Source organism: Passer domesticus, chromosome Z, assembly GCF_036417665.1.
Source record: "Passer domesticus isolate bPasDom1 chromosome Z, bPasDom1.hap1, whole genome shotgun sequence".
In the NCBI taxonomy this organism is placed as follows: domain Eukaryota; kingdom Metazoa; phylum Chordata; class Aves; order Passeriformes; family Passeridae; genus Passer; species Passer domesticus.
The window spans coordinates 63,003,915-63,031,854 of NC_087512.1; the positions used below are offsets into that span (position 1 = coordinate 63,003,915).

The 27,940-nt window shown below is 37.9% G+C and overlaps 1 protein-coding gene and 2 long non-coding RNA genes across 12 annotated transcripts in view; 2 read left to right on the forward strand and 1 right to left on the reverse strand.

Moving 5' to 3' along the window:
• Nucleotides 1-27,940, forward strand: part of TRPM3 (transient receptor potential cation channel subfamily M member 3) — a 404,729-nt gene that overhangs the window by 203,455 nt on the left and 173,334 nt on the right. The gene's annotated exons all lie outside the window — the stretch shown is intronic.
• Nucleotides 18,946-20,363, reverse strand: LOC135290425 (uncharacterized). Its single transcript, XR_010353195.1, has 2 exons — nucleotides 20,085-20,363; nucleotides 18,946-19,125 (listed from the first exon to the last, which is right to left on the reverse strand). It is a non-coding gene; the product is annotated as an uncharacterized LOC135290425 (long non-coding RNA).
• LOC135290426 (uncharacterized) lies at nucleotides 20,368-26,840 on the forward strand. Its single transcript, XR_010353196.1, has 3 exons — nucleotides 20,368-20,688; nucleotides 25,338-25,474; nucleotides 26,817-26,840. It is a non-coding gene; the product is annotated as an uncharacterized LOC135290426 (long non-coding RNA).

The window sequence follows — 27,940 nt, forward strand, 5'->3', positions numbered from 1 at the left end:
AGTTGTCTTGACAAGAGCTTTAATAAACCACCTTCTAGTCTCCAGCATATAGATGCTTATGCTTCTGTTGCCTGTACTTCACTTCTGGCAGCTGGGGTTAGAGATCACTCTTAAAAGTTGTCATGCTCTTTCCTTCCATGGAAAACAAAAGCTTACTCAAGGTCTGGCTCCCTTTTTCTGCTCTTTGTTCCAGTTCGTGGTGTCAGTCTATTTTTAGAATTGCCTGTTTAACTTTGTCCTTTGAGATATCTGATTGAAAATAAAACAGCAGTGTGAAAATAACTCCTCATGATAAACAGGACATGGGTCATTTTGCCACTCAGTCATTGATTTTCAAATCTTTAATGCTTGGAAGACTTCTGGGATCCCCTCTGTAACACTTCCCACCACAGTGCATTTCTTGAGGGCGGGAAATGGACTACTGTTAAAAGAGCTGTCAGTTTGATAGAGGGGGAACTAACATTGTATATGTAATGAAGATACAAAGTATTTTCGAACAACATTATAGCACCTTCAAAATTTTCTACCCTTTTTTTTAAGCCTCTAAGGAGTGTTTTTTGGTGTGCCTTCTTGATGTTAGATAACTCTGAGTTGCTTTGAGATATTGGTATCTGCATTTTGTGGCAACCCGTTTTGTTTCTATCATTTTTTCCCCTCTTGTGGACATTTGTTCCATTTTTCTAAGGTGTCATTTAAACAAGCATTTCTGTAAGCCTTTAAATGAGTTTCCCAGATTTCTCTTTCTGTGGTTCCTGACTTTAATCTTAAAGATTAAAAAAAATTTAATTCAAACTTTTTCACTTTTGAGGATTTCCTTTTTTTTTCTTTTTCTCCATGAACTCACTGTGCCAAGCAGTGCATATGCTGCTTCTGCAGTCTTCCTACCATTCCAAACACCTAGGGGGGTCACTTCCTTCTCCTCTTCAGGCTATTTTAGGACCTCACTTCTCTGTGACTTCTTTAGAGTTGACCAGTGTAGGTAAATTCAGTCACTTGGGTCAGAAGTCTTGGATATAGGGAACACAAAACCTGACAACATGAGTCTGAGGAGCCAAGCTAAAAATAGGAAGAACATTTGCGTGACTTGTCTTTCCAGTCTCTGGAAGGCCTGGCTCTGAAATGAATGGAAATTTTATAAAAGGACAGTTCAAGAGTTTTCTAGAATATCCAGCAATGCCACATACCAGCTCCAGATCTATTCAGACACTTTCTGCTATCTTTCATTTAGGAGCTTTATAATTTTTTTTTGTATTTGTGTTCTTGGAGACAATAAGGAAACAGAGAAATACTGAATTTCCCACAGGAATGTGAAACATCTTACATCTGAATTGGTTTAGGCAAAATTTATTTAGGTCCATATCCACACTGGAGACCATTGTAAAATTCACATTTATTGACTTCACATTTGGGAACCTGAGTTTTACTTAGCTTATGATAGTGAATCTTGTACCTCATGCTGAGCTTCGAAACTGGTTTCAGAGTCTACAGGATCTAAGGATTGAAAAGAAATAGATAAATATAAGGCAAAGTCACTCTGATGACAGATTCTTAGATGAGGAGTTCCTGTGAAATTGAGTTAGGTCAAAAGTCAACACACAGTCACGCAGTCAACTGAAATTGTTGTCTCAAACAAATACTTACACAGCTTTATTGTCTTTAATTGATAATGAAAGACAATAAAGCTGTGTAAGTATTTCTTTGAGACAACAAATAAAATTGATAATTAAGGAATTTTCTAAGCCCCTGGAAAAGGGAAATCAGTAGTACTGATATTTGGGGTGAATGTTTCAAGTCCAGGCATCACCCTAGCAACTGAAATAGTAACTCTTAAAATAAAGTACTTGTCTGAGGTACTTGTGAGCCTCCTGGAACAGAGATATTTGAGTTTGTAGAGTGGAAAGATGGCAGACACCAAATTACATTTGTTCTTTGGCAATGCATGCAAATGGTATTTCCTACCATCTTGGGCCTGAAAGGTGTTCAGGTGACAGTAATTCTGTGATCCAGCATTCAGGAGTGCTCTTTTCTTCCTTTATTATCTGTGCCAGCAATTATCCTGCTTGTACTTGTTCTTGTATGTGTTTGACCCAAAGTGAGTATGAGAGACCAAGCTCAGAGCTAGCATCCACCTAGGAGATGAGTGTCAGACTGCAGTGACCACCTCTCTGTCTGAGAATACAAAATTATGAAGAACCGAGAGTACCTAATCCTGTAGCATCCTTGAACCAATAAATTTAGATTCAAATTCCCTGAGGCTGAGGAGGGTACTGAAGTGGAATTATACATTTAGAGAGGGGAAGTGGCTGTACCACCATAGTTCTTTGTGAACATTTTTTGAATGTTCTGATTGAACATTCAAACATGGAACATTGAATCTGATTGAATTTGACCAAATCTGGCCCAAAATCACCTTTATACTCTTTTGATCAACTTGGGGGCAGGGGGGGGAAGCACATATGTATTTTTGATTTGTAAATAAAAATCTCTTAATGAGGATATTTTATACTCAAGGGTTGAGCTTCTTCCTGTTTTCAGATATTTTGTACTATTGTCAAAGTATTGAAGGAAGTTTCTGCTGAATTCCACAGAGAGATTCTGAATATTTGTGCAGATATAGTCAAAGGCTTGTAAAATTTGGCTACTTCATATGGCATCTACAAGTATCCTCAGTCCAGTAAGGCAAATGTAAAGCATGAAGTTGAAACAGGAAAGAAACGAGACAACTGAGCAAAGGAAATAGTAAAAGAAAAAGCTAGATGGAAAAAAAACAATGTTATGAAAGGGAATTCTATGGAAAGGTATTAATAAGATACATAAAAAAAGAAACCCTGCAGAGAGATTTCCCAGCTGCCTTTTTATTTTTTTAATTGAAAAGTTGAATCACATATAAGTGAAAAGAGAAACAATGAAGTGACAAAGCAATGGTCATCATAATGGTTCTCTCACCTACTCACTACTTTTCTTAAGTTGGAATAAGTCATGAAAAATGAAAGAAAAAGGCAAGAGGGAAAAGAATTTTTTTTTTCAGATGGCTTTTTGTTTATTTTTTTAGTTTTAATTTTTAAGACAGCATGGTTCCAGATTTTTCTTTATAATTTTTAGACGATATTAAAAAAAATCTCGTCCCATGATTCATTATCACTAGATGATTCAACTGCTTACTTTTACATCTATCACCTCCTCCTCTACAATTTGAATAAAAGACTCAGCATATACTTTGATGAAACAAAGCAAGAGAGTAAAATTTAGACGTTTCCTTGCTAGCTCCATGGATGCTCCCAAGAGTCATTGCATGCAGAGCAGCAGCTGGATGTTCATTGTGCTGAATCAAGTTTAATGAGAAGAGAAACTGTATGTACTGCTCTAGAAATTGCACTGGGAGCAATCTTCAGACATTTTCAGCACCATAATATCTTGCAGAAGGAATTAAATTGAATCTGTCAGTTCTGCTTACACACATATGAAAAGAGGCTTTAATTGTTGCTTGATTAGATTAACATTTTACTTACAGTCCTTAAATGCACAACTTTTCAGGTTATCTGTACTCTAAGAGAAAAATTTTCACTTCCTCTTTGCAGTCTGTTACTATTAATTTGGTGTACATTATCTAGTGAAGTATTTCATGGAACAACACCTTGTGAAGTACATTGTACTTGGTTCACATGATATGTTTGTTAAATGGCTATAATTTCCTCTAAGCTTCTGTAATATTTGGTGTTAGTTTCCTGAAGTAATGCTTATGATAAAATTGATGGTGTAAGACACTGCTGGTTAAATTGAAACAAAGTCTGTTCTGCCTGTAGTGCAGCTGTTAATTATAGTATTTCAAGCCCCACAGATGACACTAGGATCACAAAACCTCTTTCAAATAATCTTCTGTGAACACATTTAAAATTCATTTCTAGAGAATTTAGCTGTAGGTGGGTACTTGAGGCAATAGCAGAATTTTTTTCCTTCCAGTGCATCTAGTGTGGTGTTATAAAGGCATGGCTGTGGCAGGATTGTTTTGGGTTTGTTTTTTTTTGAGGATTTTAATTCTTTTATGAAAAATGTGCTTGGGTTGTAGATGGGCCAAATCAGTTCTATACCAAGGATATTCTTTATGCAACTGAACTAGGATAATCCTTGATGTGTCTAAATGTTCAAAATTCAGTGAAATATCAATGGATCTTCACTTTACCATACAAAACTCTTGTGTCCCATACTAGAAGTGTTATGGATGTTTGCTATTTAGTTGAACCATCTGAAGACAGACACTTATGCACAGGCCTGCTTTAAAAAGTTGGTCTTCTGTGCTTATACTTTTAATTTTAGAAAATGAACAATATGAAAGCATTAAAATGGAAAGAACAATGTCACTTGTAAAGTAATTAATTTAGCTCCAGGCAAAAAGCAGCTCAACAGAAAAAAAATGCTTTAAGTAAATGTTATATTAAACTCATAGCTTTGGTTGTGCTAATGTCAGTTTCTTTTCCCTGACAAGAGTTTAAATTAAGAATGACTTGATTGAAATACATTTAATTTCACAGTAAATTGAAAACACAAGTAAAAGAAGACTCCGATTGAATAATGATTATTTATAAGAAGTAAGTTTAAAGTATTTGGGGAATACAGACAAATGGGAGTAAATATTTAGTTGTAAAACATAAGCAGGGATTGCACCTGATGTTTTAGGTATCCTGAAGAAAAATCTATAAAATTTAACAAATATTAACTACAAATATAAAATAATTGCATACTATTTAGCTACATATTTGTGATAGGAAGGTATCATTATGATGAAGAATCTGTGTAGGAGGGTCATCCTACACAGATCCTACATCCTCACAGGAGAAATGTGTGGTTTGGATAGTATCACTGACTCTTCTGTTTGTGTTTCTTGTAAAGTGCTATGAGGCAATAGTCACGGAGTTTTACTTGCCAATGTCTTGTACCCAGGTCTCTTCTTTTGGGTACAAAAGTGGCAACAAAAACTTAATCAGATCACCAGCATGTTTTGTTAGCTTTCCACTTACAAAGAAACTACATGAAAAGTTAGACAACTGATGAATTCCCTCTTAATTTTGGAAGGAATATATTGTTGGTCTGACGACCGGGCAGAAGGGGGAGAAGAGGGAGTTGTTTGTTTTGGGCAAGGATCCCTCCCTAAAGGCATATCCGTGTTCTACTTAAATGCATAATCTGGGAAAAAAGTAATTCACCTTTCTCATCTTCAGAGCATTTCTTTTATTTTGATGAAGCTTTTTGCAGTGGGCTGGAGGGAAAAGAAAGCTCAGTGGGATGACTTTTCCAAGTTTGGCAAGTGGCAGGAACATTATGGCATTTGTTCCTTAACACTGAAGGAAAAGTCCTTTGCTCCTCTTCCTGTGTGGGAAGCAACTGTATTACTAGCAATGTATTTTTTACAAACTAGCAAGAAAAACTGCAGTTTCTTACAGTGAAGGGAACAGAGTGTGATGTGCTGTCACATTTCTGTGCCACATTTTCCCAGAACTGCCCTGCCTTGCCAGCAGGACAAGAGGTTCTCTTTATTTAAGGATGCTGTGGGTAGGAAGGAGAGCAAGATCTGTTTACATGCTTACATCTTTATAATGCTCTTCAGGAAGAATATCTTGAAAAACCAGAAAACCAGGGAGGATGGAAGTAGGCTCCAAAGTTTTCTGTAACTGATCAACTAAAAGGGCATCAGGTTTTAGTATTCATTCTGAAAACTGACTTGCTATGCTTCCCTTTGGAGATTTGATTTCAATTTTGCTATAAGAGATTTATCTGCTGGATTAGATGGCAGAATGAAAACTTGTCAGGCTTATATTACATACACACATACGAAGGAAATGAGAAAATACTGAATTCAAGACTTCTGCTTTTCGTAAAAGCTGCAGTGTAAGCCAAGACAGTGTTTGTAGGTTTTGGTTTTGGTTTTGGTTTTGGTTTTGGTTTTGGGGTTTTTTTAATCTATGATGCTGTAAAAATGTGGTTTTTTAAATTTTGTTAAAATTGGTAAACATCAAATGACTCTTTGTAAGAAAGGTACAGTAAATTTTGGTAATTACTGACATGACCTGAGTTCACTATATGTAAGGTTGAATTTTTCCTATTTATAGTAATTTGCTTGTCGTGGAGCATACAAAAGTCAGTAGTGTCTTGAACTCTTGCCTACCCAAATTTGAACAAAGAAAACTTCAAACATATAAACAAACAAAACAAACAAAAAAAAAAAAAAAACCCAAACAAACAAACCAAAAAAACCAAAACCACCCAACCAAACAAACCAAAACCCAACTGACACCTATTTGAGATAACACAAACCCCTAAAAACTTTGTAAAAGTGTACAAATCACTTAGTAAAGAAATGGTAAATAGTGATTCCCTCTGAAAAACATTTTCTGAGCTTAGCAGTGTCACCAGCCTCCCTAGCTTTCCTACTCACCTATCTACATAGAGAAGCTTTACTTATTGCCTCTGACATCCAATGCTGGATTCAGTTACATCTGGGCTTTGACTTTCCTTACCTCATCTCCACATGTTCAGATGATGTCTCTGCATTCCTTCCAGACTCTCTCCATGCACTTTAGATGCCTATTCAAGAGCAATGCAAACCTGACCATAGTTCCTCTATGCCATAAATACTGACTCAGTAGTGAGTAGAACACGCCCTTCTTTGTGTTGTAAATTTTCTGTTATAGGCAATGCATAGTTCAGTATATTTACATATTCTTGCAGTAATACAAGTAATACAGTAATCCTCAAAAATGTATTTTGAGGTGTACGTATTAAAAAAGTTGTTAACTGGTTCCTTTTAAATTCCTTATTTTGGACATTTTGTATAGATATCAAAGGAAGAAGACTGTGAATTTGGTAGGAATTTGAGCTTATTTGAGTTTTCACATAGGTGAAAGATATTCCTTGCGATCAGGACAAGGATGTGAACTGCCCAATTCTGCCATTCCTGTTTCTGTCTCAGAAATAACCGGTGCTGCTTTCTTCAGGGGGAATATATGCTACTCTGAATTAATATTTTTTGTATGTCTTCAGCAACTTATTTTAGGTGACAGTCTGCTCATCAGGCACCTGTCAGGGCATGTGTTTGCTCTGCAATTCCAGATAGTTTGCTTGTGTCTGACCTAATTTTCATACCATCTTACTGCTTTAATTCTCCATGTCACTGACAGCACTGTAGACTGTTATTTGATACTCTAGCCCAAAATGTGCAGAAGTTTCTGGAACCATTTTAGGAATTGCTTTAATTCAGGTGAGTTTATGATAAGAAATTGTGATAACAGAAGGCTTTGACTGGAAATGGTAAAGTGGTAGCCCTGAAATGTTATTTAAATGAGAAATTATGCTCTAATGTATATTGTAGCAATTTTTGCAAGGAAGGTCGTAACTGCCACTGAGTGGTTGTGCTCAATTTAATAACCAAACAGCTCTAGCAGCAGAAGGTATTTACCTTTAATTTAAAGAAACATGCTTGGAGCATGTGCCTCATTTCAGGCATCTGGTCATAATTACACAGGAAATCTTTCACAGAAAGCCATAAGTAATTCTAGACTATTTGCCACCAGGTTCTGCTGGAGGCAGCAGTAATGTGAATATGTATATTGTTGGGTCTGAACAAGAAGTGCTGATGTTAAATGTTTATTTGTGGCAGTCTGGTATCTGGAAAAAGAAAAGCATATATTGATAATGAAAAATATCTTGTCATTGTCAGTAGTTCAGGCTGTAGATTTCAGGCTCTGTCAAGGAAATTATCAGTGTAGCAGGCAGAGCTGTGGACAGCTCTACCTGCTACTGAAGAACTGTCATGCTCTAAAATGAAGTGTGTCCATATGTGCTTTTGCCTGTACATCTGACCAGAAAAAAAAACTATTTATGAGCAATGAGCTGATTATTGACTTTTTACAAAATTATCAAGATAATATAACTGGCAGTAAATGGGCAATTCCAAGCTCTCAGATGTCTGCATGGGTATTTTCAAGGCTGGAGCATACTGCTTCCTGCTTCTTTAGTTGTCCTGTAGCAAACATAACTCTCACTGAGGTACCACCTGTGGTGGTATCTCCCTCTGCTCTTTTGGGGAAGATGAGAGAGAATCCAGCATTACCCTATTACCAATTTCTAGGTCAAAAGGACTGGATTAACTTCCTGAAATCTTAGCTATGGTAATCTGCCTTCTCAGAAAGACTAGAGACATACTTTATTTTTATAATTTTCACTCAGATCGCTGGTGATAGCTCTCTTGGCACTGTTGCAGTTGAGATCATTAGTCTCACACCATTCTGAACTTTCCGTCCTAGCTTTGTGATGCACTGAATGCTTGATCTAAGCCAACAACTACTTTTGAGGTCTGTTTGCTTTATTTCGTTACAAACTGTTGAAAAATAATTAGCTTTGGGTACAGTGGACAGTGACTCTTTTTTCTGTCCTGCTTGTGTGATTATCTGTAACTATACCAAGTTACAGGAGTGATTTTAGAGGAAGTATGGGAAAAAAAGCTTCTTTTTCAGCATGTGTGTGGCCTGCTAGACTCATTGGCACTGTGCTGTTGGTCTTCTAGCATACTGCATATTTCAAGTCCCGGGAAGCACTAGCCAAGGAAAGAAAACATTGTATGTAATTACTCCTAATGGTGGATTATCTTCTTTTTCCGGCATTGGATGAGACAGTAGAACTAGCTCTAGAATGGAAGCAGTGCATGTCATGCAGCATCTACAATCCTTCTCTGTCTTCTTGTTTTGCTGTTGTTGTGTTCTAAGTTCCCAGTGGCCCTTACTCTCCAACTCCCCCAACACGTCTCACATGGGCGTAAATGTGGACGTCAACCTACTGAGTTGCAAATCTTTATAAGATGCTTCTTAATGAACAAGGAAAAGTTGGAACAAAGTGACTAATATTGAAAAGAAGTTAATGGTTTCTGTTGTGTCTTTTTTTTTTTATTTGTATGAGTCAGAAGCAATTAAGTGAGAGATCAGAATGTCCCAGAGTGCAAAGTACCTGAGGTGAGTATGAGCAATTTTTACTGAACTTTTCCAGGTAAACTCCCATTTTTCCTTCTTAAACATCTGAAAATTCTTTGAATCAATACACACTTAATTTTTCTTTATAAATAATGCAATACTGTAAAGGAGATATGGGTATGGTGGAAGGGACAAAACTCCAGCCTGTGCTTACTGAGTGTAGCTTTTAGGAAAAGGACTGTTAGGATAGTTGGTGGTGGATTTTTTGGTGTTTGCTTTGTTTTTTGGGGTTTTTTGGGGGGGCACTATTTTAGTTTTTGTTGGTTTATTTTATTTTACAAAGCAGTATAGCAGTTTGCATTGCCAAACTTGAAAGACATTTAGGAAAAGGGAGTTTGATGATCTGTGAGAGTCTAAAGGATGTTTTTAAATTATATTTATGGCAACTGATGGAGAAACAGATGGTAAAAAACCAGAACATTATTAAATGCAAAATATTATGTATGTTAGGAGCATGGAAAAAATACCGTTTCTTTATCAACAGTGATATTATGAAATAGCCTACAATAGGAGCTGTAGATGAGAAGATTGTGCTTCTCTAAGGACCATTATTCAGTCAGCGGTTATGGGATACAATATCTATGATAGGTGCTCAGGACCTAGGAACAAAGTGATGGCTGTGCTCATCAAGCCCTGTTCCCTGCCATGTCAGCATTAATCCTAGAGAAAATCAGAGCTAACCAGATGTGTAGATTTGAAAGGAACCACTGATTACACTGTGACTTCTTCAATCGCCAGCTGGTCTGCAAAGTCAGCAGTAATCAGTTTTTTAAATCACTATTTCTCAAGGTGGTCAGGAAAAGTTAGTTCTTGGAGTAGCTGTTAGACCTTTTTATAGGAGTTAGGGAGGAGACAGATTTTATTTGTTCCTACTTTGTGATCAATGAGTTTATATAGAAATAGCAGGAATTCAGAATTTCTAAATAGTTTTGTCTGAATGACTTCAGATCAGTGCTCTGCAATCTTTTGGGAACAATTTGTTTATTTCAGTTGAAGACAACACCAAATGTCTACAGCTTTTTTCATGCTGTAGTCAAGAGTCCTTATTACTCAATTACATGCTTTTAGGTTAATTTCACATTACTTCTTTTTCTTCCATCCCACCACATATTTGCCTCATCCTATTTCTGTTGGTTTGGGTTTTTTTTTTTCCCACAAGCTTCTGCTTGGAATTACTTTTGCAAATCTGTTTATTCTTGCAAAATCCATTTCTTTCATAGTTCATTTTCTTCAGTTCATTTGCTTGTTTTAATGATGGGTCACTATTTTAACTGTACAAACTAAGGCGGGCTGTTTAATCAAATTTCAGTCTTAAAACCAAGACATCTTCAGCCATGAAGGTTGTAGTTATCCCATCAACAGAATGTCTCCCACTACAGGGTCTGATGACAGGGCAAGTAGAAGCCTTCTAAGTACTTTTTGTGGCTTGAAGGTTTGGGTCTTGGCTTGGTTCTAGCTGTTGGCTACAAATTTTAATGTGTTCAGCTATGGCTCATGACATTCTTTTTCCGCCCTCTTTTAAGGAGTAAGTGTTTATCATTGCAAACTGCATAAACTTGGACTGAAAACAGTAAGTCTAGCAAATAAGTTAAGAAAGTTTTCCATATGTTTCTGTAAAAATCTTGTATTGTAGTCATGTGTCTTCTTTTTTTTTTTTTTTTTTTAAGAACCTGAACACAAGAAACACTCTTGTTTTCAGGTGCTTAAGGTGACAGAACCTGACAGTGCATGCTCTGGTTGGAAAATGTTCTTTGCTTTTGAGAACTATCCTCTTCATTCATTCTTTGTGATCCAGGTTTTCCATTTACACTGTAATAAGAGATACTTTAAGTCTTTCACAAACTAGCAAAGAGTACTCATTTATGTTATTTTTTTAGCATCTTTTCCTTGAAGGTGCACATTTTCTGGTGCTTTTCTTGCCATTTCTGTGGCTTTTCCTGCCATACAATTCTGCATGTAGCAAATGTCATCAGACTAGTCATGGATCTAAATAATCTGTGACCTTACGAGGATATTACACAATCCTGCTCCTGTTATTTTTCATTCCTGTCCTCTTCTAATACTTGTGTGTATGCATGAGCTATTTGTATTCTTAAAGTGCAGTTTATATATATTCCTTATTCATAAGGCTTCTTGTGTTTTGCTGATGCTATGTAAACTTGACATAGTACCAACATCTAGCCATAATAAAAATTTGCAGGAGTAAATGTGAAAAATAATTTCATAAATAACAGTATAAACTTCTTTTTTCTCACTAATTTCTTCTTTTATTTCACTTTACACATTTAGCAAAGAGAAAATTATCCTATTATCCTTAAAGGAATTGTCTAGGGCTTTGCATGAATAAATGTGCATATTTAAAAGGCTCATTTACAGAAATTCATAACCATACACTAAAGATCATTCTTTGAATAAATTCAAAGTTGTCAGTAATATGGATCCTAAAATGTAATCTAAATTGATTAAAACAGAGTGGCAAGAAACTGTGCTTGAATCTAATGAGATCTAGCTAGGATGTTTTAAAGGATATGTCCTGTTTCACTGTTTTGATTTTGACTGGGATAGAGTTAATTTTCTTCCTAGGAGCTGGTTTAGTGCTGTGTTTGGATTTACTGTGAGAATAATGTTGAAAACACACTGATGTTCTGCTGCTAAGCAGTGCTTACCCTAAATCAAGGAGTTTCAGTTTTCTGTGTTCTGTGAGTGTGCTGGTGCACAAAAAGCGGGGAGAAAGCAAGTGCAGTACAGCTGACCTGCACTGACCAAAGAGGTATTCCATGCCACAGATGGTCATGCCTAGTTTATAAACTGGGGGGTTTTGCTGGGAGTGAAGGTCACAGCTGGGAGCTGGGCTAGGCATCAACCAGTAAATGGTGACCCGGTGTAGTGTGCCTCACCTGTGGGGTTTGGGGGTTTCTTCCTCTCTCTCTCTCTATATTACTTTGATAATTGTATTTGTTTATTTATGATTTTTTTTTAACTTCAGTTATTAAACTATTCTTATCTCAACCCAAGTGTTGCATCTTTTTCCTGCTCTCCCTGCCATCTCACTTCAGACAGGGCAGAGCAAGGGTAGTTAGTGAGTGACGTCGTGGTACTTTTTTGTCAGGGATTAAACCGCATAAGTTTTGGCTACTTATGTAATATGTAAATTTTTTTCTTTTTGTGCTGCTAGTTATGATCTACAGATAGTCTTGTTCCTCTCTCTTACTCCTTATGTGATTTCTTTAATTTCTTTTCTTAAGCAAAATGTCACATTTTGAAGACCAGCCCAACAGGTTCCAGTTTACATGACTTAATCTGAGCTTGCATCCAGAATTGCCTTCTATTCACCTTCAGATCTTTCCATTCCTATAACTCTACTGTCCTTAAGCAAAAGATTTAATGTAGTCAGTGAAAATTCTGTCAAACTTCCTTACACATCTTTCCAAGGTTTTTATCTAAATAACTTCTATGCAAGCACCCAGTAGACAGATTAGATAACTTTGCAAAATATTCATTGTTGATTGACCTTGTGTAATACACCCTTGTTCATCCTAATATGAACACAACAATTTCATTTGAAATCAATCTATCCATCTATCTATCTATCTATCTATCTATCTATCTATCTATCCTCATAAAATTCCATATTAGGCACTTTCACGTATTCCCTGAGAAGTGGCTTCAGGTGATCCCCTTTCTAATACACACTTAACCTTTGCACTTCATTTTTTGCAGCCTCAATTTGGGGTCCAATATTCAAAAATCTTTACTTTAGCTGTAGGTCTCATATGTTGTCCTTGTTTTACCTCTGAGACTAGATTGATGTGCCATTAAAAGCAACTGAAATATTTACATGCACTATAAGACATGCCACTGCAGGGAGGACTTATTTAAATATTTGACAATTGGCTACTTTCTGGTCTTATTTAATGAAATTATCCATTGCCTACTAACAATTCTTGTATCAGAAGTAGGAGGAAAGTTTGCATTCTAGATTATTTTGAAGGCCAGACTTCCACTTTGTTGAAACTAGTATCCAAAATCTTAATTTGAATGAATTTTCATAAAAGGCCATACCCAAGAAGAATCTGTTTCACCCTCTGTTTCTACACTGTATTTCTATGGCAATATTGACCACTATTTAGATACAACTGAAAATCTGACAGGCAGGAAATTAAGGCATATATGCAGTTTCTTTTCCAATTATGCTATTACTGAGCTAATAACTTTGCAATTAAACTTGAGGAGTTCATCACATTGGAAATTTTGACCAAGGCCTTTAGGGATTTATTTGTGATAAACTGTTCCTTGTTCAAATGATTGCATTTTTAACCGAACATTCTGGTGTCAGCATGTCTGTTCTGTTCTGTTAGTTTATGAAAAAAAAACCAACGTACAGAGTTGAATATTAGAAATATTAGGAAAGAAGAAAAATTCCTTTCACTTCTTTCAAATCCATATGGTAGCAGCCGTATCTTTCCCATCCCAGCCACTGCATATTGTTTGCAGCATAATGCCAGAATGAGATGCAGTGCTCTGAGGGAACTCACGATGCTTGAATGGCACTTTGGCCTTGCTGAGGCAGGAGCCCTAACTATGCACCAGCTTGCTGGAAGCAGAGACCTAGCTGGAGACCTGTACGTGCATTTTGCATGAGGCTTTTGAGGAAGCAGCAAAGTTGGAGGGGATATTTGGAAAACTGGCATCTCCATGCCCCCACAGGAGGCCTGCAGGAGGTAGCAGAGCCTGCACAGGTGCTGCACCCTGACTGTGAGCCAGGGGCTGCTGTGCCTGCAGGCAGCTGCTGTGAGGCCACCAGCCCTCTGAGCATATCCTTACCTGGGAAGAAACTCCTGCAGCTGTTTCTGCTTTCTTCTAGCTGGGCCTGTTGTTAACAGGGGAAAGGAGATTTTGCCAGAACATCTCTGGATCGTGTAAGAGCTGAATGTAGAGGTTCTAGAGAGCATCTGTATCAGAGGGTGCAGAGTGGTCCCCTGCTTCCTCTCCTGGCAGCCGCATTGAATGCTCTTCCTAAAAATCAGGCCAGTACTTCTTGTTTAAGATGAGGAATGATTATGTGCAAGACAAAGCATGCAGCTGTGAACTACTCCCAGAAGTATTTCTGTCAAGAATCATCAAATTTCTATATTTTACAAATGCTGTTTTTCTTATCAGCCTTAAGCAGTATAAAGCCTTTAAATACAAAGAATAAAATGATGGGGAATATTTTACTGACTTTGTACACCATTTACTTAGAGAATCCTGATTGTAGTTTTGGGGTTTTTTCTTCCAGGATTTTTGATTAACAATATAGACATGGTGTATCTCCTGGTGTCTATTCCGGAGAACTTGATAACATTCCTGTATTCTTTATTCATTTTGAATTCCAGATAAATGTGGCGGCTCTAATAGGCATCAGGTTAATGAACCTTTCCATGACATTTTGATGACATGTCAAATTTAGCTGTTAGTTTGAGTCTTTGAGTTCTAATTAGTGGGTCAAATCCAGCATAAACAAACAAATTTGTTGTGGCTTTTCCTTACTGTGTCAACTGAGAGGGAGCATGAGGTGGAAAATAAGAGGGCAGGCAGTTTGACAAATTTTAAAAGAATGTGAAAGGAGTCTCTATTTGGACTAAATCAGTGGGTGTTCATCCAACTTAATCTCTCTGAGCTGCTTGTGTACATAGAAGTGCAACCATGAAGCCTAAAGGTGTTTCAGAGAGGGAAATAGAAAAGTTCACAAAGCCAAACCCAAAAGCTATGTGAGAAAAGAAGCAAACACGAAATAGTGTTCTGGTTCTTCAGCAGAGTTTGAATTGCTCCTGGTGTATTGAGATCACCGTGGCTTTGAGTGAGTAGATGTCTCCTTTTCGTGGTCTAGTAAGAGATCACAGAACTATAGAATAGTTCGGATTGTGAGGGGCCTTAGAGATCTCCTAGTTCCAGCCCCTCTGCCACATTTAGGGACACCTTCCATGAAACCAGGCTGCTCACAACCATATCCAACTGGACCTAAAACTTTTCCAGCAATGGGGCATCCACAGCCTCTCTGGGCAACCTGTTCCAGTGCCTCACCACCCTCAGAGTAGAGAATTTCTTCCTAATATCTAATCTAAACCTGCTCTCTTTCAGTTTAAAGCCACTCCCCCTTTTCCTATCACTCCATGCCTTTATGAAAGTACCTCTCCATCTCACTTGTGGGGCCCCTTTATAGAGCAGAAGGTGCTCCTTGACCTCCCTGGAGCCTTCTCTTTTCCAGGCTCAATAGAACCCCAAGTCCCTTAGCCTGACTAGGCCTGGTGTTTCAACAATTTGATCACCACTGTGATTGTCCTCCTGTGCACTAGTTCCAGCAGCTCCATGTCCTTCTTATGTTGAGAACCCCAGAGCTGGACACAGCACTGCAGGTGGGGGCTCAGAGGAGAGGAGACGAGCAGAACCCCTTCCCTTGCCCTGCTGGCCGTGCTGTTTTTGGAGCAGCCCAGGGCATGGTTGGCTTTCTGGGCTGCCAGTGCTGGGTCATGTCTGCCTTCTGGTGCACCAACACCTCCAAGTCCTTTTCCACAGGGCTGCTCTCAATCCATTTCCTACTCAGCATGTTCTTGTGATTGGGATGGATATAAGTTTGTGTCCTTCCCCCTCCCTGCTCAGGTTAGCATATTATGCAAAATAGAGCCATCTGTCTTTCTAGTTACTTTTTCTTGCAAATGGCATATCTGCATTATTTTTTCATTATTTTCAGCTGTCATAGGTACTGACACATCACAGGAAAAACTGAAGTGTGTTGTCTTAACCAATGCTGATAACAAAAGTAAGGGAGTTTTGAAATTTCTATGGGAAATAACTACCAGAAATACTCTAAAGGGATGGATATGGATCTAAGTATGGACTTCTAGATGAATTTTCTAAGGTAGTTACAGGAAAAGAACACTTTGGAAAACTGTAATCTGTGGTATACAAAATACTTCAAATTATTATTTTCTAAGGCTCTGTGAACTATAAATTTTTAAAGATTATCAAACCTCCAGACAACTGGCAAATAAGCCAATATGAACAAGTACTTATAGTCATTTAGAATTTCTTTATTATTCATGAACATATTTAACAATACCTATGAAACCCATAGCCAAGAAAAATCAATGCATCAGAGTTTAAAGAGAGCTGCTATTAGAGGCATTTATTGAGTTAGCACATCTGTGAGTGGAATGTACTCAGAAACAAATGGAATAGACCATACCACATTGAATATAGGGAATTCTTACTGCTTTTACTGCAGGACTCTAATCTTAATCCAAAAATCTTTTATTTAGATCATTTGTGACAGCTGGTAATGAAGTGTATTTTTAAAAAAGAAATTGTAAATGAATTTTGTGTGTAGAAATTTTGTGTGTAGAAATTAAATACAATTTGTCACATCCCCAAACAATGTGGAAATAATGTAGTCTGCACAATATTAATAAAAAAGGAACATTTAAGATTTATCTTTCCTGATGATAAACATACTTCTAAGAAAAACTGAGGGAAGTGGAATATTTCATTAAAACATATTGCTTTCTATAAAAGGAAAATAGGAAAGGTATGAACAAAAAAAATTATAGAGATAAATAAAAGCAAAGGAAAAAGATCAGTACAATGGAGATCTTTAGCAGAAATGGCACTTTCACAGAATGGGTCAGGATGGGGCCACAATGAGTCCTCTAGTCTGACTCCTCTGCTCAAGCAGCATCATCCCAGAGCACCTGGCACAGGATTTTGTCCAGACAGTTCCTGAATATCTCCAATGAGGGAGACTCCACAGCCTGTCTGGGCAGTCTGTTCCAGTGCACGGTCACCTGCAGGGTAAAAAAGTTCTTCCTCATGTGCAGGTGGGACGTATTGTGCATCAGTTTCTGCTCATTGCCTCTTGTCTTATTACTTGACCAAGAAGAGCCTGGCTCCTTGACAGCCTTTGTGCAGTACTTATGGACCCTGATGAGGTCCTCTTTCAGTAATTTCCCTCCAAAATTACTCCAAAATTACTCCAAAATGTAGAAGTACTTGTCTAACACTTCTTCAATAACATGATGGTGGTTTGGTTTTTTTCATGACAAACACTTTATAGTGTAAGATCTTGCACAGAATAAGGAAGTATTAAAAAGCTAATATTTAAAAGCATATTGTATTGTACATAGTGCATTGCATTAGGTTGATAAGATTTAATTAGCTCAGATGAAACATCGTCAATTTAATGAAAAATATTCTGAAAAATATATTTTTTTAGATATCTTTCGGAGCAGAATTTTTAAAAATGGCTTCCCTTTTATTGTGTTAGAATTGCTATTGCTGGCAATAGAAAGGCAAATCAAAGTAAAGGCTGGTACGCCCTTCTTACCTGCCTGTTGCTTAGATTATTTTTTCAGGATATTGGAAAAAGAAGTCAACATTGGCTTAGTTAATCTAAATTATTTTGTGCTTCTTAGACCCAGAAGTGCAGTACTGGTGCTCCATTACCATCCCTCTTGCAAACTGTCCAAAGTCTCAGTAAGTCAATTCTGATGATGATTACGATGATGGTGGTAGTTGTTATTGTTGTTGTTACTATCAGTTTCATCAAGTCACATTTTTTACCGGAGAAATATGCGCTGCTCAGAATAATTAATTCAAGGGCTGGAGGTGAGGGAATTATTTTCCAGAATTTTGGGCCCACTTTACATCAATAGCTAGCAAAGAAAAGATAGTGAGAATAAGAGAAAAACTATTGGACTGCTAGTAAAAGTCAGGGCAATAGCAGGTGAAAAATGGAATTCACCACACCTTCCTGCAAACTGTATTTCCACTCAGTCTCAAAAGTTTTGGGAAAAACACTTTTGCTGTAGAAGAGTACTAGTAATTCCTCAATATAATTTTTTTTTCTGTATCTATCACCATTTCTTACATTTTTGTGGGTTTTCAGAAGGCTTTTTTAAGCATTGTATCCCTTTGTTCCATTAAGAATGTGACAATCATTAATTATTTTAAGGACCATTTGTATTTTATCAGGCTTTTTAAGTCTATGCTAGTGTATATTTTCTTGAAATATACAAAAATCACCACAGGGACCTATATACAGTGAATTGAAAATTTTTATATTTACTGAAGTAGTTTATAAAATGTTAATTCAAAAATATTGTAGCCCAAATTTAGGCAGGGAATTAGCTAAATCATTAATTAATGATTCATTTACACTAAAAATCACAGATAACTAGTGATCCATACAGAGTAATGCTATGTGAGGTTTTCCCTCACACCAAAAGAGAAAGGAGATTTAAATGTCTTACACCAAAATATACTGCTTGGTCAGTCTTCACTTCCGTAAAAATTCAAAGAAGGAAAACTCAAAACTGAACTTATTCTTCTCCAGATCCTGTATTTTAAATAGAAATATTTTTGTACTATATTATAAAGAAATACATAAATCTGTCAACTGCTGTTGATTTTGCAGTCTTGCCTAAGGCTTGTTGGGAGCTTAGCAGGGTTTTGGATTCCAAAGTCTGTATTTCTGCCATCCAGCCACAATCACAATGATACAATAAGTTGCATATATCTACAGAGTGCAAGAGCAGATGGTAATGTTAACTCACTAGCAATTCTTTCTTTTACAAAATATTTCTTTATGGGATAATTCTGTCTTGTCAGGAGAATTTCCACTTTATTTTGTTGAAGTTTTATTGAAGAAGTTAGTCTTGTTCTGAAATTATTTGAAAAATATAAAGTGCATCTTTTAGAAAATTTTATTTCTGTAATCTTTTTTGTCTAAGAAAATAAAAAAGCCACAAATATTTTCTTTGAATTTATTCAAGGTTTTCACAGACTCTACATACTTTCTGACAAATCACTGCTAACAACAGTCTATGCTTTTTCCAGAAATGCTGATCTCCTTATTTCTCCTGCACTATTCCTTCAGGTGGAAAAGGTTCCGTAGTACAGCTTTTACACACATGTTTATTTCTCACTGAGAAATTTCATATGCATTTGGTTTTTTGCCGTGTAGCTCTGTGCTGTGTTCAGTGGGAGCAGTAACATGGAGTGTGCAAAGGAGCAACTGCTTTAGTTACTCTTTTAATGAACCATCTTTCATTTGGTGTGACTCTTGGGGATGGTCCTGTACAGGGCCAGAAGATGGACTTGATGATCCTTGTTATATTTTGTGAGAAGGACACGTTGTGACACCTTTGTGACACCCTGGCATATTTTGTGATACTTCTGGCAAAATTGGTGGTTCCCTTTCTCAAAGTAGGCTTGAGCTTCTTAAAATTCCTTAAAACCTCACATCTGGACACCAGTGTGGAGGACTAGCTTTCATTCTTGACTGGTTGGTTGCATGAAGTGCTGTGGGCCTTTATCTCTCAGCCACTGTGAGTGTATTCTAGCAAAGAAGAGCTTTTGATTCCATGGGGGAAATCTTCTTTCCTCTTTTCAGACAATGATTTTTGTTCCTATACTAGCATTTTCATATGTCATCATAATTCCATAAGAATCCAAGTAAATTCTGAAATGCCTTTTACTACTAAATATATATAAATAAAAATAGATAAACATGTACTATATATATATGTGTGTGTGTATATATATGTGTGTATATATATATATGTATGTGTGTGTGTGTTTATATATGTATGTATGTATGTATGCATGTATGTATATTATGTGTAACACATATTTGCATTAGTGTTACACATGCATTTGTGCTGGTCTGACCCTGGCTGGATGTCAGGATGCCCCCACAAGCTGTTCTATGACTCCCTGCCTCAGCTGAATAAAGAAAGAAGAAGAGAAAAAATTAACCAGTGGCTCATTATAGTTGACATAAGGATAAGGAGAGATCACTCAGTAACTACTGTTGGAGGCAAAAGAGGCTCAGGTCATGGACATTATTTAATTTCTTGCCAGTCAAAGGAAACTAGGTTCCACTAACCCCTCCCTTACTCCCAGTCTCAGTGTTATTTCTAAATTCTCTGTCTCCTACCCCTGAGCAGCCCAGATAGATGGGGAATAGGTTCTGAAGTCAATTCATCACACCTTATCTCTGGCACTCCTTCCTACCCAAGGAAGACTCCTTACCCTGTTCCCAGGCCACAGGGGTCCTTCCCATGGGAAACAGTCCTCCACAAATATCACCAACATGGGTCCTTCCCACTGGCTGCAGTTCTTCACAAGGTATCCCATTGTGGGTCCCTCCCATGGGGTCAGTCCTTCAGGAACAGTGTGAGGAACTTGTGAGGTCACAAGTCCCATCAGCAAACCTGCTCCTGTGTCAGCACCGCTCTCCACAGCTCCTGCCAGGACTCTGCTCTAGTGCAGGCTTTCCATGAGATCACAGTCTGCTTTGAGCATCCACCCAGTTTGGCATGGGGTCCTGCACAGGCTGCAGGTGGATCTCTGCTCCCCCTGGGGCTGCAGGGACACAGCTGCCTCACCATGGGCTTCACGGGATTCTCTGCCCCAGCATGGAGCCCTTCCTGCCCCTCCTTTTCCACTGACCTTGGTGTCTGCAGAGTTCTTTCTGTTGCTTATTCTCACTTCTGTGGCTGCTGTAGTTCAGCCATTTTTTTCCTTAAATACATTATCACATCACGGTCGCTGGTGGTATCAGCCAGCCTTCTGTTGCTTACACTACAAGGAGAGAACACTGAATGAAAGGAAGAGTTGTATCAGTTGGTATGAGGTAGACACAGAATTTTTTCTTTCCAGAAAAAGCTTTCTGTCCTATTCTAGCACTCCTCAAGTGCTGAGTCTGCCACAGTAACAGACCAGCTACACAAGGTGTTGAATCTGAGACAACAATGGACATAGCCTGAGAGAGATGTATCAGATGTATCATACGCTAACTTATACCATAGAGCTGTCCTACAAACAAGCTTATTCTATTTCTACAAGTTCAGGAAGCAAGACTCTACTCCAGCTATGATGAGCAGGTCCATGCAATACCCCACAATGCTATAAAATTTTGTCCATCATACTGTCATACTTGCAGAGAATAGCAGTTTTGATGCTTTCTGAGAAAAACCTAGTTTGTTGTCTGCAATGAAGCACCAGAGGAGAGACTGCAAAAAATATGTCATAGGCCACTGCTCTTAGGTATCTCACATATATGAGAGGGTGGAATATTATTTTTGAAAACTAGGACTTAGAAAATGATGGTCATTTCTTCTCAAAATTTTTTAAAAGAGCAGACTGTGATTAGGTAAAAAATTAAAGTCTTCCTTTTTCTGAGTATGTAGAAATATCTACTGGTTACAGATTACCCTTAAATTAGAGTAAACAGTTTTACCATTTTACCACAGCCCTGTGTAGCTTGGCCAAAGTCAAGGGTTTTGTCCAGAAGTAACCATGGGTGTGGAACAAACTAATTTCTCCTTGTCAAGTGTATTGCTTTATTTCTTGATTTACCTTTTTTTTTTTTTTTTTTTTTTTTAGATTTTATTTCCTGGCTCGCTATGAGCCAGCAGTGTGCCCAGGTGGCCAAGAAGGCCAGTGGCATCCTGGCCTGTGTCTAGAGCAGCGTGGCCAGCAGGACAAGGGCAGTGATCGTGCCCCTGTACCGGGCACTGGGGAGGCCTCACCTCAAATCCTGCTCAGTTCTGGGCCCCTCACTTTAAAAGGGACATTGAGGGGCTGGAGCCTGTCCAGCGAAGGGCAGTGAGGTTCCTGAAAGGACTGAAGAACATCTCTCATGAGGGACAGATGTGGGAGCTGGGCTTGTTTAGTCTCAAGAAGAGGAGGTTCAGGGGGACCTCACTGCTTCTTGCAGCTCCCTGTAAGGAGGCTGAGGTGAGCCGGGGCCGTATCCACTACAGTGCCTGCAGTGAGAGGACAAGAGGAAATGGCCTCAGGCTGAGACAAGGGAGAGTCACATTAGTCACTAGAAAAAGCTTTTTTGCTGTTTGGGTAGTCATGCTTTGGAATAGGATGCACCAGGGAGGTGGTGGAGTCACCATCCCTGGAGGTGTTCAAGAGGCATCTGGATCTGGCTTTGGGTGGTGTGGTTTAGGGACTGGGGCAGTGCTGGGTTGACAGTTGGACTCAATGATCTTAAACATTTCTTCTAAACTTGATGATATTATGATTGCTTTACTTCACTGTTTAAAATCTCAGAGTTTTTGGCCATGCTAACTTCTTTAATTACCAGATAACAACCATAAAGGTAGAAATACTTATATACATGTATACATACCTTATAAATGTATAAGGAAGATCTTGAATGTGTCATGCAGTTTCAGTGGCTTTCTATGTCTCATTCTGCCAAACAGTTGATTTATAAATTATCTCTCTTATTATTCTGCATAAAAATATTTCAAACTTAAAAAACAAGCAAGGCTTTTTTTTAGAAAACTATAACCATGAGTACATGGACCATCTGGCCTACAGATACTTTAGTGGTAAGTACTAGAATATTAATACTTTAATCAGTGGTCACTCACCCTTCAACAAGGTATTCAGGTTTTGGGAAGATTAATCTTTGTGCTGAAATCTGTGCTGACATAGCTGTAAACAGTCTTTGATTATTTAGGAGAATGTACTGGGAGCAAGGCAGATGCTGAAGACATTCAGCTCATAAAAAAAAATAAATTACACAATTCTTCAGGTATCTCTGAACACAGACACGGCAAGCTTATGTAACTCAAAGACTTCCCTCTGTTGGGAAAAAGTCACAAAATAATTTAATATAGACCAACTTGTAAACCACTATTTCCCTTTTTATACTGTTTCATGGCAAGACCACTTCCTATTTTTAGCCTCTTAAAGTAGTGTTTGGGAATATGATTTTTGGAATAGCTGTGCTCTGTAAAAGGTGAGTTTCCTTTCAGGTCAAATACAACCTAAAAGTGGAATATGTTTATCAAAAGGTGCCACAGAAAATCTATTAAATGCCATCAGTATGTACTGGCGCATTTTTGGATGTGTGGCAGAATGTCAAAAAGTTACATCTTCTGGTCCTGCTTCAGCTCCACATATGCGGCTGAAGTGAGAGCTCAATGCAGTAAATCCCTTATCAAATCCTTTTATTGCTTGGCCTCTAATCTAGGTAGTGAATCAGTTAGTAAAAAGTTAACAAAATTTTCTCAGGCGACATCTAATAAAATATTTGCCTGAGCTCTGATATAAACAGATATAAATCAATAAATGCTCTTCTTCCCAGGGTAATAGGCAAAAAAGTACTAAAAATCAAAAACCAAAATGGAAAGTAATTGGAGTATGAGAATGGATATGAAGGAAATATAGTAGGTCATGTGAATTGCCTATTTCAGAATGAGAGCTCACTAGGCAAATCATAGCATTAAATAGTCTCAGCTTTACTTTTAGCTAGTTTTGAACTAAGAAAAATTGTATTTATCTAGCTGGGTGATAGAATGCAGGAAAAAAAATGGATTACCTGGAACTAAAATACAGCCTTAAGATAATCCAAGGTAAGGTGGCCCTTTATGAAAGAGAATTTTTCCTATCTGGCTTTATCTTCTTCTGTGCTTTCTTAGTAAGCAGAAACAATGCCCATGCTGAATCTTAAGAAATACCCAACACTATACAAATTTGGTGTGATCTAAGGAGTTCATCTGAACAAAGGAAAATAAATGCTTCCACTCCTCGTTCTTTAGTTGAAGTCTGTTGATATTAAAAAAAAGAATCGCATTGTCTTGCATTGCTTTAGTTCCTGCTTTTACCGTTCAGATCACAGAATCACAAAATAAGCTGGGTTGGAAGGGACCCACAAGGATCATCAAGTCCAGCTACTGGCCTTGCACTGCACCATACCCAGCAGTCACACCATACTCCTGAGAGTATTTTCCAAATGTTTCTTGAACCCAGATAGGCTTGGTGCTGTGACCACTTTCCTGGGGAGCCTGTCCCAGTACCCAACCATCCTCTGGGTAAAGAACCTTTTTCTAACCTAAACCTCCCCTAACAAAACTTCAGGCCGTTTCCACGGGCCCTGTCACTGTCACCACAGAGAAGGGATCACAGAGAAAAGTGTCTGCTCATTGTCTTGCCTTCGTGAGAAAGTTGTAACTGCAGTGAGGTCTCCTCTTCTCCAGGCTGAACAAACCAAGTGCCGTCAACCACTCCTCATAAGGCCCTCCTTTGGACACTCTCCAATAGCTTTATAACCTTCTTGCATTGTAGCACCCAAAACTGCCCCTAGCATTCAAGATGAGGGTGGCCCAGAGAACAGAGCTAAGTGAGGCAATCCCCTTCCTTGTCCAGCTGGCGATGCTGTGCCTGATGCTCCCCAGGACATGCTTGGCCCTTTTGGCTGCCAGGGCACTGCTGGCTCACTTTCACTTTGCTGTCAACCAGGACCCCCAGGTCCTTTCCATGGCACTGCCCTCCAGACTCTCATTCCCCAGTGCATGCAGGACTGACCCAGCCAGATGCAGAATCTGGCACTTTCCCCTGTGAAATTTCATGTGGTTGGTAATTGTCCAGTCCTCTAGTTTGTTGAGGTCTCTCTGCAGATTATGATCTGGTGTATACAGAAAATCAACAGCACTTAGCCTGGGTTCTGAATGTCTCCCTGTAGAAAGCTAATCAAAGAAATCCTGCTGTGTAAAGTGTTTTACTAACAAATAACACATCAGAGTGTTCTGGACCATGAAATGCAGTAAAGAACAGCTTTGGAATATAAGGAGGTATCTTAACATTATCTGGTGCTAAGCATTTCATGTGGTTCAGCCATGGCCTAATATGAACTGCTTGGTAAAATCTGAAAAACAGATTAAAATTTAAATGAATGCTGGAGAAAAATTTACCTGTCCTGCTTTCTATGTAACAGAAGCATCTCTGCTCTAAGTCTAACTTGATTAGCAGACCTTTATGAAATGCATCTGCTGTGTTTCAGTCATGTTAAAATACTAAGGCTTCTTTTATCAGAGTATAAATGTAGGGCATATTCTGTGCTGCTATTATTAGGACTTTCAACTGATTCTGACATTCATGTCTTAATATATTTTCTTTGATCATCTATGGCATTTTGGAAACTGCTCTAGTGTACCATTTTTTTCCCTTTTTTAAAAAAAAAACTTTTTACTAGAAATTTTCCTTTTCTCATCTAGCGTAAATTTTTGTGCTTGAAATCATGCTGAAGATGGGGGAAGATTTAGAATTTGCATTTTATAAAAACTTTACAGCTTCAACATTTTAGAGAGTCTGGTCTCTACAGAAACATGAAAACCATGAAAGTTTCAGGAGAAAAAGAATGTAAAAAGTTTGTTTAGAATTTATGTGAAATCAAAAGAAAATGAACCAGTTGTGTGTTTTTTGACTCTCACATTCTTACTTTATTGGAGGTGACTCAAATAAGGATTTTGTGTTTTCTAGAAGTCAGTGTCGATGCACCTAGAGTATGTATTGGAGTTCCAGCATCCCAAGCAGCTGAAGAACTAAATTGGGAGTAAGAAGAATGCTCTAAAATGAATCACAGGGCACGTTTTCTGTGTAGTATCAAATGGTCTTGGGTAGGTGGCATTCCAAACTAATTTTTTAATCAGTGCTGGACCCCCTAGAGGTTTGGGGTTTTTGAAATTGGGTTTTTATTCAGCTGAACTAATTTTATTCGAATAGTAGCATCTACCTCAAGAAGCAAGCTTTTAAAAAACTGATAATATGCATGGAGAGCCTGCCTCATGTAATCAAAAGGAATTGCTTGAAATTTCCTGTCATGACTATTGAAAGATGTATCATGTCCTTGCCCTAGATGAGGGTGATTTTTTCTTCCATTGTAATGCCTATTGTTCTTGGCAGGAAAAATGCTTCTTTGCATTTGCTCTTTGCTCAGTAGACTATGTTATTTTCTTTTTAAAAGTGTCTTTGACTTGTAATGACCTAATAAAATCTACGCAATTTGCATTTGCTTTTTGGTCTTAATAGGTGTATATGTCAAAAGATATTTTACTCTTTCTCCAGAGCTTTTATATTGTTTGACAGCTCACAAACAATGTTCTAGTAAATAACTAGTGTTATCTGATGCTGATATTTTCACAATGTATTTCTAAAATAGTACATGGATTACATTTGCAAAATAATTGGTAATTTGTTTATGGCTGTAAACATTTGCTGACTTCTACAATTTAAGAACAATTTGCATTCATAGAGAGAATTAACTCTGCTTGGCCATTGTTTCTCAAACAATTACAAAGTGTGAAGTCCCTTATTGAAGCCATGTGCATAAACAGGGAGGCAGTCCTGTTCTGAGAGTCCAAGTGACTTGCATATACAAAGTCCAGCACTAGGACTGTAGTGCCATCTGCTGAAAAGTAGTGTGGACCCATTGGTACCTAAGCAGAAATTTCCGACTGCCCTCTCTTTTTTGGATGGCAAATTCTCACTTCTCTTATGCTTCTCTGCTTGTCAACGGTTAGCCCTCTCTTACTGACTTATCATGTTTTTTTTCTTCTTATACTGAATTGCATCAGAATTTCAGTCATAAAACCATTTGTGCTGCAGTGTTCAATGGTGTTTAAGTGGCAAACCCAGGAAAGACAGGACAGACTGAAAATATGTCATATTAACCTGCCAGAAAAGCTGCTTCTGTAACTTTATTGTGCTCTGAGATACCAAATACAGATTTAGAAGAAAACAGGCAATGTAAATCAAGAGGTGGTTTCAATTTTCAACATTCCTGGTTTTGCTTTTTACCACCACTGTGGATTTCTTGTCCAATATGGTATACTTATGTTTTGGGTTTTTTTTTTTTTTGGTCTGTTCTCTATGAAAGTACTATCCACTTCGAAGATAAGGTCTGCATTAATTTTTGTTGTAGTCTTTGCACTCAGTTATTGCCATTCTTTTATTTTTCAGATAACCCCAGCTACCTTGCCCCCAAAAAGCATAGCTACAGCCTGGCAGAGGACCCCACAGTGCACTGCCAGGAGTAGGGAGGAAGTCTGGGTTGGGCACTGGCCTGCTGACGCAGCAGGGCCTGAACCCTCCCTGTATAACAGCCTCAGTCAGGAACAAGACAACAACCATTACCAGTGTGTGATGGGTGGCACAGTTCTAAAGACATCTCTAAGGCGTGGTTTTCAGTGATGTCTCTCTAAACTTAAGGACAATGATAATGCCAGTCCTGTGGGAGCAGCTCAAGGTCTCTTTTACTCAGAGCTTCAAAAGTTATTTTAGCAAAGGGATTCCCAGGCATTGCTCTCACCTGGCATAACACCTGTCATAGTATTCTTAATTAACAAGAAGATAACCTCCTCTTAATCTGTAGCTAGAAAAGAGCAGTGGGCTTTGGGTTGATGAATAGACTTTTTAGATGCCACAAGGAAACAGAGTGGAGAGAAGTATATGCTTATAACAAATTTCTGGGTGATGTATTTAAATGCTTATGAGGGAAATTGATGGTCTTAAAAATATGAAGGACAGTGCTTTTGCTATTCATGATCTGACAGTCTTAATCCTCAGTTTGTCATAATGGTTTATTTCTGCCTGTATCAGTTCAAATGGAAATATGCAAGAAAAACATTCCAAGTCTCTGTCAAACACAAACACAAGGCTGTAAGGCTCACTTTAATGGAAAAAAATACATTTGTGCCTCTTTGATAGCATAAATCAATCAGTCATTTTTAAGACTTTTGCACCCATAAACTTTTTTGATTAAATGTAATATTGCCAAAGCATAGAACAATGGTATAGAAAACAATATAATATAAAAGGCATCCAAAAGGACAAGCAACGTTAGAAGTTTTGTGGCCAAATACATATATTCTAGGACCAGGAAACAATGTTCCATCTGTTTTGTTATAATAGTAATACTGATGTAAAATTGTCTTTCAGTATATGGGCAAAGAGCACCACACTGTTAAAATACACCAGTGTCTTTTAAGAGTCTGAATGATAACTAGAGACACAGTGGAGCAGAAAGTCACAAACAACAGAAAATATTTATAGAGGGGGATCGATAACCGTAGCGGAAATTGATC